The 14,377-nt window shown below is 37.3% G+C and overlaps 1 protein-coding gene across 4 annotated transcripts in view; it reads right to left on the bottom strand.

Annotated features, from left to right (window-relative positions):
* The window catches only part of tnip1 (TNFAIP3 interacting protein 1), a 119,977-nt gene that overhangs the window by 86,186 nt on the left and 19,414 nt on the right, over positions 1-14,377 (bottom strand). For 2 of the 4 annotated variants that reach the window (XM_039776128.1, XM_039776132.1), the window contains exon 1: positions 8,897-8,997. The exons of 1 other annotated variant lie outside the window; for it this stretch is intronic. The gene's annotated coding sequence lies outside the window, so the exon portion shown is untranslated. Of the gene's footprint in view, positions 1-8,802; positions 8,998-14,377 lie in introns of those variants that run through there. One more of the 4 variants, XM_039776129.1, reaches the window with a different exon arrangement.

Below are 14,377 nucleotides of genomic sequence, written 5' to 3'. Positions count from 1 at the left end.
CATGTAGGTACAGTACAGGGCATGTAAGATTAGCTTAGAGAGTTCAATGACCATATGCCTTGGGAAAAGAAGCTCTCTCCAAAGCTGACAGGTCAGCCCCAATAACACCACCTTTTCTATAAATACAGTACTAGAAATCAGTTTTCCTCATCTGCTGTTGCCTCATGTGGAGTCCCACAAGGCTGTATTTTAGAGACTAGTCTCTTTTCAATGTATACAGTGATCCCTCGCTATATCGCGCTTCGACTTTCACGGCTTCACTCCATCCTGGATTTTAAATCTAAGCATATCTAAATATATATCACGGATTTTTTCGCTGGTTCGCAGATTTCTGCGGACAATGGGTCTTTTAATTTATGGTACATACTTCCTCAGTTTGTTTGCCCAGTTGATTTCATACAAGGGACGCTACTGGTGGATGGCTTAGAAGCTACCCAATCAAAGCATGTATTACGTATTAACTAAAACTTCTCAATGATATACGATATGCTTCCCGCGCGGTGCTTGATTGTTTGCTTTTCTCTGTCTCTCTCACTCTCTCGGACATTCTCTGTGCCTCACAGAGGGGGTGTGAGCAGAGGGGCTGTTTGCACAGAGGCCGTTTGCCTAGAGGATACAGATGCTCCTCTAAAAAATGCCCGTTTATCGCGGTGCTTCGGCATACTTAAAAGCCCAAAAGCACGTATTGATTTTTTGATTGTTTGCTTTTCTCTCGCTCTCTCTCTCTCTGACATTCTCTGCTCCTGCATTCTTTTAATTGTGAGAAAGAACTGTCATCTCTGTCTTGTCATGGAGCACAGTTTAAACTTTTGACTAAAGGGTGTTATTTCATGTCTAGAGGGCTCTAATAATGTTAACAGTGTGGGAGAGTTTATAAGGGCTTAAATATATATAAAAATAACCATACAAACATATGGTTTCTACTTTGCGGATTTTCATCTATGCGTTCCAGAACCCCTGCGATCGAGGAGGGATTACTGTATACTAGTAATTCTACCATTGGACAGATCATTAGCAAACTCAGTATTTCCTTTTGGTTTTATGCGGATGATATATAGCTTTATTTAGCTGTAAAACCTCCTAATGGCTGTTCTTTAAAGGCCTTTTCACTTCTTTAGGGGAGATTTAAGGCTGGTTGGCAAATAAATTCTTCCAAATAAATGCCTCATGCATAACGCCATGCGTAAAATTCACACTAAAACATAGCATACGAACAAAATCTTAAATGTTCCAAAAATCCAGATGCATAAATCTGTGTGTACACCAACTTCCACGGTCTTCCTCTCCAGAAATCCTGGTCAGCGTGAAAAGTAACAAGTGTGCACACGCCTGCCACCCCACCCCAACTCTTCCCAGAATTATGCCTCTTTAAAAATGCAAATCAATGTAAATAACCCTTTATGTTTTGTGTTCTATGAAAAGTCAATGGCAAAAGCACGAGGAAAAAGAAGAATTTCAACAAATACCAAGTAGACACAAGGAAAAACGTACTATTTGTTGGTTTAAGCAGTGATATAAACAACAAAAGGAAGTTGATCGAGTGACACCCAGAGTGGTGGAGAAACTGGAAAGTTCAAGTTCAGAAAGTTGAAAAGTGCCCAAAATCAAAAAGAAGTGGCTAGATATCAAAGTCGCCTTGAAAAGGCAAGTTGTAGCCCACTGTCTGAGTGTGACATGAAAGCGTATTAGGGTACAGAGAAAAAAAAAAAACAAAACAGGGACACAGTGGGAAAAAAATGTACAAATGTCAACTTTAAACTCTAAACTTCCACTTTAATCATGTAGTTTATTTTGTCATTGAAACAGAACATCATAAACTTTCTCAAATCCCATCGTAACTAGAGTATTCTGTGTGTTCTTCTCTTTCTCTTCCACTAAAATGACACAGAATACATTACATTCATGATATTACAGCTCTCTGAACAATTTAAATGCTAAGATGTATACTTGATGTCATTTTCATAATGATAGGAATTAAAGCATGTATTAAACATGGGGACACAATGGTGCAGTGATAGCCAACGAGCTGGCACCCCGTCCAGAGATTGTTCCTGCCTCCTGCAGGATACGTGCGCAAGCTTCGATGAAATAATTTATGGCAAAAGTACTGTCTCTCTCAAACATACTAACTCCCAATTCCTGTCCTTCCTTTTCTTTCTCCAAGTAACCAATCAACACACAATCAGCTCTGTAATTAAATGTTAAGCCATCTGTAAGCTTAGAATGCCAATTCTTGAAAACCTTTATGGAACACTGAAATATCTTTGTAGTACATGTTTAATGATATCCATCCAGGGTTGTGCCAATCCCAACAAGCATACAGCGCAAGACAGGAACAATCCCTGAACGGGACGCCAGCTTGTTGCTACCGCTGCACCACCATGTCCTCACATGTTTAATTAATGGCAATATACATTATTTAAATTAATTTCGAAATTTATCTGTATAATGTAATATACATATTTTATTGCATTTCACCTTAAAAATGATCAAGTGCTCCAAGAAGATAGAGCTTGGAAATCTAAATCGACTTAGAAGCCAGTCGTCATCATATGTAAATACGCGCTTTATAAAGGGTCTCAGGTTGTGCAATATTATAACTGTAGTGCAAGTTTACAGTGAGGTGATTGTAATTAGAAGTACAAACAGTTCTACCAGGGGCACTTGACGGACTGATTGAGTGTGTTTAAAGCTCTTGGAATGAAACTGTTTCTGAATCGCGATGTCCCTAAAAGAAAGGCTCTGAAGCGTTTGCCATACTGTATGGAGGAAGTTCAAATAGACACTGCACATGGCTGAGGCAACGTGTGCTTGATGCTGCATCTCGATAATTCAATCAGTTGCTGTAGAGCTGCGATTTCACACTTAGATTCAGTGGGTTAAATACTCTGAGTGGTGCACTGAGAGTGGCAACGCTAAAGCAGCGATGATATTTAGAATAGTTTGGCCAATCTGTGCACCATTATATAGTTTCGGTTTGATTACAATCAGTTGCCTTAAACTAATAAATGGTATGCGGTTAATTTCAGTGTATTTGATAAAGCCACATCAGGGATGTGGATCTAAAAATGAAAGGGAAACCACACGGGAACAGTGGCATTGCTTTGATGCTGGGTGCCGTCAGTTTGCAAAACCGAGTGGAGAACTCGTGTACGCAAGGGATTGACCTGGTTTGAAAATGTGTGTGGCTTTACACCAAGTTTAGTTTTTAAACATTGCGATGTGAGCATGGAAACAGGCATATGCAGCATTTTTGTGCATACGCACCATTTATACATGAGGCCCCAGAGCAGTTGCCCGAAAAAGTGAAACCACAGGTTACAAATTTGGGGGCGATTTCTGATCAGGACCTCAAATTTGGAAAACAAGGAAACTAGGACATCAAGGGGTAACGGTTTTCAGCATAGAATAATTTCTAAGGTGGCACTAATGTTGTTATTTTCTTATATCTTCCCATTTAGATTATTACAATTCATTTCAAAGTACTACCTTTTTTTAAAAAAAAAAAAAAAAGGCTAAACATTGCTCCCAATTCAGGTCATTAAGATCATCATGTCACCTATTATTAGATGTACTTCAGACCCTAAAAAACTGAAAAGGGATTGTGCATTGGCAAAAGCTGCTCCAAGATTGTGGAACAGCATACCCCTCTACAATAGAGCTGCTTTCATTATTGTTTTTAAATGTTGATTCAAAGCACACCTTTTTTCATTAACGTTTCAGCATATCTTGATGAATGTTTTAATATTTGATTCATGTTTTTTTCTTAATGTGTCAGCACTAATGATTATATGTTTGTAAATTTATTGTGTTTTTTCTTGCCTTTTCTCTGTTATATTTATGGAACTTAGCTTAAAAAAATGTAGATGTGCTTTATAAATAAAAATTTTCTTGCTTGCTATCCCATGTACCCATTTATTTACATGTAAACTCTACCTTTGCAAGTCACTGTGAACTTGCAAGAGGACAAAGAATACTCCCAGATATTTGTATAAAGATAATGCCAATCAGTATTATTGAAAGGAAAGGTGTTAGAAGGATATGTTTTTAATTTTTCCAAAATTATTTTCCCTCTCCTTTCTATTCTCATTTAATCCTGTATGACATGTAGCTCAAACTATAATATGCTGTAACAATGATGTAGTCTTTTGTATTTGAATCCCTGTCATTCCTTTGTTTAATTCCCTAAATTTAAGGCAAAACTACAATGCCTTTTCTTGTACTCAATATGAGAAAAGGATGGTGTCAGAATTTTCTACAAACACCCGAATAGGGAGTTTTTAATCTGGATCCCAAGATTTTATCATTTGAGACTTGCATAACTAATACGATATCCTGGGAATCTGATTTGGATCATACAGAGCTTGGTGTTGTCAAGATGGGAGTTTAAGACTAAATATTTTCATATATTCCAGAACAGATGCTGCTGTTCTTGCTTTTCTTCCCTTCTTGACTACTGAGATAACATTTTTTGATATTATAATAACCTAATAAAACTGTGGAAAAGTAGCATTATGAGCACCAAATTTACAGTATGTCTTTACAGAGAATAAGACTGTTCGCTTGCCAAAATTCATTTTTTTGTGTGTGACAGTATTGTATTTTAAAATAAGCATATCTAAGACAGGGCCCTACATTACAACACTATGAATCAGCAGAACCACATCCTAGGATAGCACAACATTTACTACAATTATTTTAAAATCACATAGTCAAATAAACATAAAAAAGGAAGATGCATTGATTAACTATAACCTAAAAAACAATAAAAAGCTATCAGATAATCCAATGAAACAGAAGGAAAAAAAAAAAAACACCAAATGTCTGGTAAATGTGTATAGCTAAATATGACTGGACACTTACAATAAAAGAAACTTAAATCACAAGCAAAAAAGTCAGTCAAATTGAACAGTTTATTTTTGGTGAAGGTAGGAGACGTCTATGACCAGCTTAAGAACAAAAAACATCATACAGTCATCCATCCATCCATCCTCTTCCGCTTGTCCAAGGTCAGGTCGCGGGGGCAGCAGCTTGAGCAGAGATCCCCAGACTTCCCTCTCCCCAGCCATTTCTTCTAGCTCTTTCGGGGGAATCCCAAGGCATTCCCAGGCCAGCCGGGAGACATAGTCCCTCCAGCGTGTCTTGGGTCTTACCCGGGGCTTCCTCCCGGTTGGATGTGCCCGGAACACCTCGCCAGGTAGGCATCCTGATCAGATGCCCGAACCACCTCATCTGACTCCTCTCGATGTGGAGGAGCAGCGGCTCTACTCTAAGCCCTTCCCGGATGACTCAGCTTCTCACCCTATCTTTAAGGGAAAGCCAATACACCCTGCGGAGGAAACTCATTTCAGCCGCCTATATTCACGATCTCGTTCTTTGGGTAACTACCCATAGCTCATGACCATAGGTGAGGGTAGGAATGTAGATAGACTGGTAAATTGAGAACTTTGCCTTACGGCTCAGCTCCTTTTTCACCATGACAGACCGATGTAGAGCCCACATCACTGCAGATGCCGCACCGATCCACCTGTCAATCTCATGCTCCATTCTTCCCTCACTCACGAACAAGACCCCGAGATACTTGAACATCTCCACTTGGGGCAGGATCTCGCTCCCAACCCTGAGAGGACACTCCACCCTTTTCCGGCTGCAATCATACAGTCAGTTAAAATGAAACAACAGGGCTCAGTAGAATTTAATCATGTAAATGATTAGGCTAAGACTCTGAAGAATCTCATTTGGCTAGTCTCTCCATAAAGGAATAGAAGAGTGCTTTGGGGTTCTAGTCACATCTTAAGCAAATAATCATTTCTAGAAATACATACAATTGCTGAGGTTCCAACAAGTAAACTGTCCTGTGTCAGAGGCAAAGGGACCAGCAAGTAGCAGAAAAAAATATGAACATTAACTGGAAGCATAGTATCCCTGTGGTTTGTGCTACTGCCTCAAATTAATACTTTTTTTTTAATTTGTCATCTAACCCCCAATGCTATCAAAATCAGATGTCTGGCAAGCCAGTGAATAAAAACATTGCATGATGAGGGTGGATGAACAAATAAATTTATTGCATAGTTTACCTTTACTACTGTACTTAAACCAGCTGTGTTCAAATTTATTAGTTTTCAGAAATTAGATTGCCATCTTTTTCATCAAAACTTGACTTTGAAATCATTTAATTATAAAAGACGAAATTATACAGAAACATAATATAATGTGAACATGAAAGGATGAAACGAGGACAGTGATAAAGGCTAAAAAAAAAAATAAAGAGCACAAAGGCAGATTATGCAAACTTACTTATTACTCCAAACAGCAAGAAACAAAGGAATGGTTTCTAGTAATGTTTAATCAGCACAATATAGCTGAAAAATTACTCAAAGCCGACCTAGTATTGTAACTTTTCAAAACACAAAGGTGGAATTTTATTTTTTAAACAGTTATTGGAAAAAAAGAGGAAAGGTGCCCTCTAACTGATAACAATCATTAAACTGCATATGCTAAAATATGAAGTTAAAGAATATTATGAAAAATATTAAAAGCAAATTGCTTTCAAAAATAGATTTTAATGCACTCCCCCCATCTGGAAATTTTGAAAATGCATTCATATAATCTTTAAGCTACACCACTACTAAAAATAGGTAGCAATAACCATATTAAAATGATCAACAAAGTTCAATTTGTGGCATCAAGAAAATGGTGCAATTACTTTGATTTCCACTGCATAAGTAATGGCAAAATATGTATGTTACTCAGAATAACAGAGAGCTCCAGTGAAGATAAGTAAACCAGCAACCTTAAAGATTATAAGTTGTTAAAAAAATCCATCCTAATATCTGAGCAATATATAAGTTGCCAGGGTTTATTGAAATCTTTCATCTTAGGTTAAGATTACCCCCCAACAACTTAGTTTTAAACACATTATGTGATCACCTATACATCTAATTTCAAACATTTTCCCCATATTTCTTTATTGAAATTAATATTAATAAATGCCAGGAGACCAATTTATCTATTAAAAACAGCCAATTAAATTCAGTCCTTCAAGTGAAACAACTGAGACATTAATAATTCAAAATGGTACCAAGCAAGCAAGTTGTAATGAAGCAAGAAAGTCACATAAGCATCAATGAATAAGACATGAGAATTTACAACATTGGCTATAATGAAACCCTGTAGCCCTCTAGAAACATACATAACATTTCTGTTCAAGCTGTAAAATGCCTAAACTCAGAGCCACCTCTACAAAGAAAATGTACAGCTGTGTCTGATTTTTAAAATAGTTATGTTTCCTCCTAACTATATGCTAACCAAATAGGTGGGACAGAGGATTCAATAAATTTACAACCACTTTGACTCTGCCTTTACTGCACTTTAGCAGTTATATAATTAAAATTACTCATGTTTCAAGTCTACTGTTTTAATTTATTTCAGGTAGTGATTAATTCTTATGAACAAAAATGTTCGACATACTGTGCAATGGTGCCATTTCATGGCATATTAAATGGACATTTTAGAAAAAGACAAAGTAACAGAACTGAATATACAAAAAAATTGAACATGACCCATTAAATCTATAGTAACAAGATGTTTTCTGTCATAATGCAAGCATTTTACAATACTAAAGAATCGTTTGAAAACTTGTCACTAGGCTGTCTTGACATTTTCAGTGTATTACAAGTATTTAAGTGTGAAAACATCTTAGTAGTAAACAAAATGTCACTGAAGGTGAGAATGACAATCTTGTCATTGGCACTTGTTCTACAGGTCACTTTGTGATGAGAGACTACTTTAGGACAAAGTACATGTTACGTTTACAAAACAAGTACTCATTGGATAACGCTATCACTGATCCACACTTCTAAACGACCGCAATACTGTATTTTCAAGATGAATGATAAGAGGTTAGACGTAAAGAATTATGAATATTGGCAAAATTTAACAGGTTAATGTACACAGAATTCTTGAAAATAACATACAAAACTAAACTTCACGTCTTTTAAATGTATTAAATGTGCATTAAATGATTGAACCTTACAGAAACACAGTTAAAAGTTGTCTTGCAAGCAAATAACAGATCAAAAATACATGTTGCTACTGTTAAAAAGTGCAATGTGTTGTATTGATAAGGAATGAGAGTGAAATCAACAGGAAACGTATGCTGTGTCCCAAAAACTTCCCAATGAGCAGCTGAAATATATTAGGATATAAGCAAGGGAGCTGTACCCAGAACAGAATGTTCACACCATAGCTATGCTCAATACAACTATTAAGGTTAAGGCAGGACACGTTTCAGTATTATACTATGACGTTTGCACACTGACTGAAATCAAAGCAAAAAAAACAGTTAATTCAGACACATGCTGAGCATCTAAGCACTGATTATTTAACTGTCCTTTAGCGCACACACTTTGACATCACTTTAGGTCACACCAAAAACACCTAACGAAGTCAGTTTTGTAGTGATGTACAGTTTGGACGGCCTTTCATAGTCGCTACCCGGTTGTGTTTCTTTAAATGAAATGTTGTGAGGAATTTGTTTTTTTAGGCAAAACTTCCCAGGATGAGTGAGTCTGCAAGACAAAAAACTGACTAGATCTTAATTCGTACATCCGTGATATTTGTTTCTGTCGTACTGAGTCTTACTACCTTTCACGTTGCATTACGTGCGTTGTAAATATACTTTCATTTTTACAACTCTACATTGTAAGAACTAACAGCATGTAGAAACAAAGGTATCGCTTTCTAAGAGATGCAACACACTAAAACAAGCTCTGTCATGAATTACAGTGTAAAAAAACATACCTCATACTGAATGTGTGAATGTCTTAAAGTTTCCGCATATTGTACGTATCTAAGTTAAAGTGAAGTCAGACACAGTAAAACAAGAATCTCTTACCCCAGTCCGACAACTTTTCTGCGTCTTTACAAAGTTTCGCCTTTACTCACTCTGATTGCGGAAGTGTGTTTGCTGTTGTAACATGGGAATTTCCACCACTGTAAACAATGGGCGGGCCACAGTGGGCGGGCCGTGTTCTTCTTTAAATGGGTCCGCTCTACAACATTCGGCCAATGGTTCCACATAAAATCGTTTCTTGCTCGAAATAAGGTTTGATTATTCTGTCCTTGCTACCAACAAAATTAAACAGTAAAAGGCACTGTGAAAAGCTGTTTTTTTCCAGTACTGGTTTTACAATTTACATGGATGGTACAATTCCAGGAATATTACAAGGGGAGTGAACGTATTTTGGCAGTACTGACTCAGAAAAACGGAGTGTTCTGAGAGAGCGGGTTTTTGCAATGTTTCGGGAGTATTATTCAACAGCAGCTAAACGCAAGTCGCTTACCAAATTGCAAAAAATGTAACCTATAATAAAAATGGTGCGTAGTGTCATGGTCTGTTTCTCTGCCTTTAAGATTAGCAAAAGAGATCGCATACATAGTTCAATTGTTTTCCAAAGATGCTGGAATGGTTGGAATGCTGTCTGATTGTTGTTTTTTGTTTTGATTCAGTGTGCATTTGCTCCTAGGTTCATTCCATTTAAAGTGTTTGCCATTCTGCACTGCAGGGATTGCATACTTTGTGCTGCAGGCATGCCATCTTCAGTTAAGCAATACATTTTATTTATATAGAGCCTTTCCCATGCTCAAGGCGCTTAAGATAGATGCATTTTCTGCATAGAGCAATAAACTAATACATACAAAGCATTAAATATATTAAACTAGAGTATAATAATAAATTCAATACTAAAAGAAATGCCTGAACAAATCACGTAATTTGTGAAAATACTGTACACAACTTAAATTAATCCTGAAAATTTGGACAGAGGAGTTACCTGAAAGAAGGGGCAGAATGTTAGGTTAAGTTAAAAGCCATCCTGAACAGATGAGTTTTAAGTTGTGTTTTAAACGAATGAATGGAGTAAGCTGATTGAATTCATTTTGGGAGGTCATTCCAAAATCTGGGCGCTGTACACCTGAAGGCCCTGTCACCCATAGAGTGGAGGTTAGTGTGGGGCACAACAAGATTGCTAGAATCAGAGAACCTTAGTGGGCGAAAAGGAGCATAGTGATGGAGAAGGTCACTGATGTAGTCCGGTGTGAGGCCATTTAAAGCTTTGTAGATTATTAATAGAGAATTTTATACTTGATCCTGTAAGACACAGGAAGCCAGTGAAGGCGAAGCAGGATCGGTGTGATATACTCACTGTTGCTGGTTCGTGTAAGAACTCTTGCAGCAGAATTTTGAACTAACTGGAGATGTGATATAAGATTTGAAGGGACACCTGCCAATAGGGAGTTACAATAATTGATGCAGGATGTGATAAAGCATGGACAAGTTTCTCAGCTTTAGCAAAGGAGAGGACTGAGCGAACACAGGATATGTTACGGAGGTGGAAGTAAGAAAGTTTTTAATGTGGTTTATGTGGGTGAAGTAAGAAAGGGATAAATCAAAAATGACACCAAGATTCCTTGCATTAGAAGAATTTATTTATCATAAGCAAATTATCCTCCTTCAATTTAAACACCTTCTTCTTTCTCTGTGAAGACAAAGGTGTCTGTGGTGGGAAACAAACCTCTGCGAACCCAACAATACAACATATCAAAGTGAGCAGTACTGTGCAAAAGTCTTAGGCCCTCTAGTTTTACAAACAAATTTTGTCTTAAATGTTCATTTTTGGTGTTCTGCTTCAGTACTTCCAGGTGCCAATTATTAATATTACATGTTATAAATGTTAAAACTTGGCCTTGGGCTTGCTACTGCATATTTTTGAATGGATGGTTAAATTAAATTGAAAAGCTGTTGCTGTCATTGTGCACCTGAAAGATGACACAGGGTAAGTGTAAAGGATCTAATGACAACCTTGCATCTACAACATCTGAGAATGTAAGTGACTCTGAGGAATGTAAAATGGAATATATGAAATATTTCCATTCTCAGCTGGTAGCACTGTGATCACTGCCGATTACGAAGCTGTTATACACCTTATTGCAGCAGCAATTGGTCCAAAGGTGGATGAGAATAAAAGTAACATGGAAAAGATTCAGACCTAGCCTGGTTCCATATAATGAGAAGTATTAAATCTCCTTTATATAAGTTGAATAAACTGTTTCATCTCTTGGCAAGTACAGATTCCTTAACATTATGGGTACTGCGGAGAACTAGTTTAAACCGTGATTTAAGACGCTATTTTAATGCTGGACAGGTTCCATCTGAAACTATAAGATTGAGTGGAAAATGCAACAGAAGGATTGGAGCAGATTATAATTAAAACTAAATGCGTGATCGAGACTGAATTCATGCACGCTACTGCTCAAGTACATTAGTTAAATCATCTTGGCTAATTCAGCAAAAAATGTCACTTGAATGCTGGTTATTTGAAACAAAGGAACAAACTTCTTTCAGCATGTTTCCATTCATGGACACAACAAGCTGGGCCTTACTGCCACATGTAAGCCTGTTATTGACTGCAGCACCTCTCTCTGTTATCCAAGCCTGACATAGATGTGTTTGTTTTACGGGTTGGGGGTTGTTGTGTGTTTTATAATGGACTAGCTCTGTTATTGTGCATCGCCTGGGATAGTTTCTTAAATGTTGGGCCTCAGTTTTACTGCCACCAGTTTATTGGATGCATCAAAAGTATTATACAGGGTGGGCCATTTATATGGATACACCTTGATAAAATGGGAATGGTTGGTGATATTAACTTCCTGTTTGTGGCACATTAGTATATGTGAGGGGGAAACTTTTCAAGATGGGTGGTGACCATGGTGGCCATTTTGAAGTTGGCCATTTTGGATCCAACTTTTGTTTTTTCAATAGGAAGAGGGTCATGTGACACATCAAACTTATTGGGAATTTCACAAGAAATTCATGAAAGAATAAAGTTACGTTAAAACCAAGCACACATTGTTTGTGCAGCAACAGTGAGCTGACATTCTAGAGATAGTGACAAAAGAGCAATGTAAACAGCAAAAATACATTGAGATGGCGCCTGCAAGCACTACCACAGTGCCACACTATTAAGTAAAGGTCCATTTTTCAGATAAAAACTTAATTACTCTGTAAGTATATGGCTCAGTGCATGATTAAACAAAAATAACGCATAGGCACTAATGATAAATGAAATAATTAGTTGATTGAACCAAACTGCTTAAATAATACATAATTGACTCTAGAAAGAAAAACACTGGGCAGAGTACAACCAAACTGTAAAAGTGTGGGTGCGGCAAATGTGACAGTTTAACTTTCAAATCATCAATTCTTACAACACTGGTACGAGTGAGAACAGAAAAAAGATACAAATTGGTCATCCTGCATCAGCAAGGACTCTCCCAAGCAGAACTTTTCCTGCAACCAGGAGTTTCAAGATGTGCTGTCTAAGCTCTTCTGAAGAACCACAAGGAAATGAAAAAGATTTAGAACCAGAAATGCAGAGGTCAGCCACTGAAATCAAATGCAACATATGAAAGATACATCAAACTGGTATCCCTTTAATAAATAAAATATTCTGATGATCTGATGATCAATGTCCATTTTCATTATCAAAGAAGATCATAAAAAATACATAATTTAAACAGAATATTGTTGGAAATACATTCAGTATGAGTACTAAGGAGAAGCTCAAAATTATTGTAAGAGATAATGACCGAGGGAGGATTCCAAGGGGAATGGCAAAAGAGTTGTCAGAGGAGCTTAAAGGTCAAAAACTGAAACAAAACCTGGTTCTAAATTTTCAGAGCTTTTTGAATCACTGACTAATGCAATATTATTTTAACAGATTTTTATCCACTAAGGGACACTGAGCATACTAATTGGTGGCATATGTATACCAGAAAGTATATTGATATCACAGCCTGTGGTGAGTGTGGTAACATGTCAGTAAAAGAAAATGGCAAAACCCAATAAGGTGTTGCAGATAATGATAAACAGATAATTCAAAATCAAAACAAAAGTGTGAAATGAAGGAGAAATTATTAAGCGACCAACATTTACAATCAATTGGCCTTGAGAGATAAAGAGCTGCAATAACACTGAAAAAACATGCAAATTACACACATTGCATGATCTGAACAGGAGAATCTGGGGCTGTCTGTTAGAAATGTTAGCCGCAGTGAGCTCAGACTTTTGCTAGATAACCCAAGGCCAACAAGCAACTGAAAAAAATCAGGGGCATCATACTATTGGCTTCTATTCCACAAAATGTAAGGAACACCTGATATTTTTTTTCAAATTTAACTCCAATTACCCTCAGACGTTGGTGAAGATCAAGATGCTGCTCAGCATCTATGATCAGCTTAATGACTTATTCTTAGTACATTCTTGACTAACTTTAAGGAAGCAAATGATATTGGAATTTTTGTACTCTTTTGCGTGTGTAACTAGTGCCATGCATGCATTTCAGAGGGCCACCTTACGACCTCATAAGAGGTAAGCACTGCCACTCCAGTACACAAGAGGATGCTGTTTTCTCTTTTTCTACCCACAGCTCAAAGAAGTGCCCAATGAGGGCAACTGACTTAACCCCATCTGGTCCAGTGACTATAAAGCCGAAACACTCCTGGAAGGGATTGTCTCATTTCAGGAAAAGCCGACCACAGATGGAGCTCCAAGCTGACATTGTCATCACTCTACAGAGCCTTGAATGATCTTATTTGCATCAGATGATAATGCCTTCTTTTGTTTTGTGTTGTTTGTACCACCGTGCACCTATTTATTTTGATGGACTATTTAGTTATTTAAAGGGCAAACTGGGTAGCCCCAATATTTCTTTGGTTGACATTTGTGTTCCTTTGGTTGACAGCACTAGGAAAAGTTTAAACCAGCAGTGTAAACACACAATACAAAAAAGGGACTCTAGTCTTCAAGCCCCATTGCTAACCTGGAAACTTCATGGTGCACGGGCGCACATATCCAAGGGTAAATCTATAACACCGCAGGGTAAGTAGAGTTAACCCTGTCAGTTGAACAGACCTGTAGCACCTAGCACAAAGACAATTTCACATACTACAAAAATCAGTATTTTTCTAGATTGAACATCTCATTGAGATGACAAAGATGTCAGTTTGTATAAACATTTTAATAAAATAAGTAAATTACTAAAGAAAGCTGATTATGTAATTTGCCCAATCTTGGGTATGTGTGCCCCACTGGCACTTAATACAGAAACACTTCTGCTTATAAATGTAGTAAACCATGGACTCCTTCATGGCATATTAATTTTCTACTGATGCAAAGGAGTGTCCTTTTTAATCACATCCAGAAATGACACTTTCTCTGTCAATGTCATCAACATCCTGGTCATTTCAGCTGCAGGAAACAGGAACACATTTAAGCCTTATGCTGTATAAAAGTTGCAGGTACCTGAATCACAGAAAA

This window comes from Polypterus senegalus, chromosome 13 (genome assembly GCF_016835505.1).
Source record: "Polypterus senegalus isolate Bchr_013 chromosome 13, ASM1683550v1, whole genome shotgun sequence".
NCBI classification, from domain to species: domain Eukaryota; kingdom Metazoa; phylum Chordata; class Cladistia; order Polypteriformes; family Polypteridae; genus Polypterus; species Polypterus senegalus.
Note: the sequence above shows the minus strand (reverse complement) of the source record. Positions and strands in the feature narration are given on the sequence as shown.